Genomic DNA, 3,930 nt, shown 5'->3' on the forward strand with positions numbered 1-3,930 from the left:
GGAAGTGATTAAGAGGACACGCTTATGGCTTGAATAAGGGAGTGGATCATGATGCTATTAACTGAGATGGTGAATCAGAAGGAGGATGTGGCTTGGGAGGGTGTGTGTGTGGTTGGAGGTGGAAGAGGGTAGAGGTAAAGAGTTCAATTTTGGATGTGTTGAGTCAGAGGGTAAATGAATAAAAGGTGAGGAAGTGAAAAGCAAGCATGTGGACTGGACTGCTCTTTCCAAAAAAAATGTACATGTGCAAGCCACGTCTCGTATGTGGGTTTCTGTAAGTTCAGGGGAAGATTTGTGGGGCTTTTGTGCATGGCGGTCTCCGTTCTCTGAGTAGTTGGAGGTGATGTGATTTTCTAAAGGGTAAGTGGATGATGAATAACCATGATGTGGAGAGCAGTAAAGTTTAGAATAGCCATGTCACATGAGTGAGAAGCTGATTGCAGACACGGGAAAGATGGTTAGAGACTATAAATATAGAAAGACACCAATTCACGCGCCTGAGAGATTCCCTCCAGCACCCCCCAGGAACCTGGGTGTTAGCCAGGCTTTTCAGAGGTTGAGAGAGGGCTGGAGACTTCCTTTTCTCAAGCCCCCAGTCTACTCAAGCATGCTGGAATGTCGAGAGGGTTACAAAACCAAGGTATGTTTCAATTGTTTACACTTAGCAAATTAATGCTTTTAACACACAACGATTACAGTGCAATGTAATTGTGTGCTATTTGCCAGATAATTACAGAATTTACTTAAAACATTAATTCATAATGCACTAAAGAGTGTCCTTTGGTAACAGGACAAAGTTTAAAGTTCTACAATGAATGCCTTCTTGTACTGGTGCAGGTGTAGATCTCTGGGATGATAGTATAATCTCAGTTTGACAAAATGTCTAAATGTGGGGCCCAGGCCCCCATAAGCCTTGGATATTGGATGGAAAAGACAGATGACTGGATTAATTCAGTTTAAAAGATTCATTGAAATACATGAGGCAATGGAATTGAGGCCATAGATGACTAAGAGAGGTTGAAGCAATGTTATGATTTCTAAACTGAATTGGGAAAGAAAGGAAAACAGGAGTGATAGGTTGGTGGGAAAGAGAGAGGTTAATAATAAATGAGGGGTGAGTAATGAAACCAGAGAACCAAATGGTTATTGAGAGAATAGTATAACCTAGTTTGATTTCATAGCTGAAGTATTTCTGGACAATGATGGGGTGTGGACATAGGAGTAGGTGACTGAAGTGGAGTGGAGATGAGGGTCCATTGTAGCTGAGAAGTCAAGTCATTGCGAGACCAGCGTTTTGAGATAGTGATCTCCATGGACATTGAAAATGACCCAGGAAAATGGTGGGTCTTTGTCTGAAGAAAGCAACTCCCTATTTCAAGGTGCCTTACATTGATAATTGCTCCAAAAGTGGGGCTGGAAAGGAGGAGAGGGGCAAAGGATTGAATACATGTTATCGTTATTCAACACTAACCTGTGATTGAAACTTTATAGATGAGAAATAGTAAATTACAAAATCTTGGTTGATGCTTCAGCAGTGCTTACAGAACATAAAATCACTCCAAACAGCCTTTTAATCCACTTATCAAAGCAATTTTGTTCTCATTTTAATGGCAGGTGAAACAATATTGAACAAAGCAACCTCTGCTGCACCCTAAGCCCTTTAATTATAGTGTTCATAGTTGTAAATGCTCTAGTTAAGGGACAGCTTGCATTACAACCCCAGGTTTGTAATCACTTTGGTTCTTCGAGTTTGTTTTTCAGTTGAAGTTTTTAATGCATAGTTTCTGTCCAAAGGCTTTGTGTGGGTTGATTACTGGACATGAGAGGAAGGGACTGCCGACAGGATCCCGGGGGAAGCGGGAGAAGTTGCTGCAAAAGAGAGGCCATGTCACTACATGGGAAGTAAACTGTGGACCTGGACAATGACAGCTGACATTTATGCAGAGCTTATAGGCCAAAAGCTGAGCTAAGTACGTATTTTATGTCCGCTGACTCATTTAATGCCTCAGCAGATGAAGTGGCTGTTCTTACCGGTGACCACAATGTTAAAGAAATTAAAGAACAGGTATTAGGTAACTTGTCCAATGTCTCACAGCTAGTAAATGGTGGAACTGGGATCTGAACTCAAATCTCTGTAACTCCAGAACCTACACGCTTATGGTTAAATGCACTTAACATTTTGGTATGGGGTGGAGATAAACCTAAGGAGCATGGGGGGCTTCACAAGGGGGAATCCCTTTCTTCAGCTGGAACTGGGGCCCAGAGCGGCCGAGCAGAACCCTCCTTTAGAATCTGGAGGGCCCAGCCTCTTCCCGGGACCCCCCCCCCCCCCCCCAACACACACACACACCAAGTGATACAGAGCCTTCCTCAGAACTCTCCCGGGCATGTCCTGGCTGGAGGAAGATTATCTTTTTGCTCAGGGGACCTTTTCTTGCTTAAACCTATTTATACATCTGCTCCACTAGCACTGCAGACAAAAATCATTAAAACAAGTTAGGCTTCTTTCAGAATGGATTTAAAATCAGAGGGATGTTGCACAATCCTGTGAATATGCTAAAAACACCGAGTTGCTTGAACGGATGAGTCCTGTGGCCTGCTTATATCTCAATAAAGTTGCTTATTTTTAAAATCAGAATGCATGAATTAAAAAAAATTTTTTTTTTCATTTGCTTTTAACGATTTCAAATGGACTCCTCGCACGGCCACTTAGAGAACCAGGTGGCTAGGGTGAGCGCCTCTCATTCCTCACTCAGCCGACATTCCCTGAGTCCACCCTGTGCCAGGCGCAGGGATAAGGGGATGGACTCCCGTCCCCTCGAGGATGAGGGCGGGTTCACAGAGGAATCCTCGCGACCGATAAGCACTGACTTTTTTTTTTTCCCCGCTGAGATTTCATGTCTATGCTTCAAGTTTCAGTGTTAAAAAAGTCCCCCCCCCCTTTTTTTTTAAAAAAGGCAACATTGGTGGGTTTTTTAAAAAGTGCATAACATCAAGTCACAGATCTAGTCTCAAAACTTCAAATTACCGAGACCGTTTATCCCGGGAAGGGGGGTGTTTGCAAAGTCCAGAGCGGAAAAAAACCAAGTTGCCGTTCAAAAGAATGGACCCTTCTCCAAACCAGCGCCTGTTCACGGGTATGCAACCGAACCCGACCTGTCCTCGCGGCTTTCCTCCCGCACGGCCCTCCGCCGCCTGCGGGTGAGCTCGCGCGGGCGGGGGAGCGGATTGACACCTCCCCGCGCGCCCTGTCCCTCCATTCGCCTCCCGGGGCGACCTGGAAGCCCTGCGGACACTTCCCGGGGACCGGCCGGGAAGGGCCGGGCCGGGCTGGACTTCCTGCGGCCCAGGGCGGCCGCGTCCTCCGCGGGGACCAGACGTCCAACCCAGCCGGGCCTCCGCGGAGGGCGCGGGCCGGGAGCCCGGGCGCTGGGGCCGGGCCGGGCCGGGCGGCGGTCACGTGCGGCGGCGGCGTCTGCAGGAATGCGGCGGCTCGCGGGGGAAAGTGCCCTCGGCCCCGGGATCCGGCGCGGGCGGGCGCGCGGAGGAAGGAAGAGCCGGCAGGAGGCGGGGCCGGCGAGCGGCGCGGGCGGGCGGTTCTCTCAACTTTAGTTTTGGCGTCGGAGGCGAGTTTCTGTCTCAGTCGGGCGCAGCCGCCGCGGGGAAAAGAAAGGGAGGAAGGAAGGAAGGAGCGAGAAGAGGAAGTAGGAGAGAAAAGGGGAGGGGACAGGAGGCCGGCCGTCCCGCGCCCGTTCCCGAGTGCAGGGCAGCCAGTTCCCAGGCGCCGCGGCTCCGGCCTCGCCGCCCCTCCCGAGGCGCAGCCGCCAGACCAGTGGAGCCGGGGCGCGGGGCGGGGGCGGAGGCGCCGGGGCGGGGGATGCGGCCGCCGCGCGCGCAGCCCCCCGGCCCTGAGAGCAGGAGAGCGTCGCT

At 50.0% G+C, this 3,930-nt stretch overlaps 1 long non-coding RNA gene across 1 annotated transcript; it reads right to left on the bottom strand.

Annotated features, from left to right (window-relative positions):
• Positions 1 to 1,568: 1,568 nt before the first annotated feature.
• Positions 1,569 to 3,142, bottom strand: LOC106698127. The gene is made up of 2 exons (XR_002830675.1): positions 2,351 to 3,142; positions 1,569 to 1,869 (listed from the first exon to the last, which is right to left on the bottom strand). It is a non-coding gene; the product is annotated as an uncharacterized LOC106698127 (long non-coding RNA).
• Between the last annotated feature and the right edge of the window lie 788 nt (positions 3,143 to 3,930).

This window comes from Myotis lucifugus, unplaced genomic scaffold (genome assembly GCF_000147115.1).
Source record: "Myotis lucifugus unplaced genomic scaffold, Myoluc2.0 scaffold_139, whole genome shotgun sequence".
Taxonomy (NCBI): Eukaryota; Metazoa; Chordata; class Mammalia; order Chiroptera; family Vespertilionidae; genus Myotis; species Myotis lucifugus.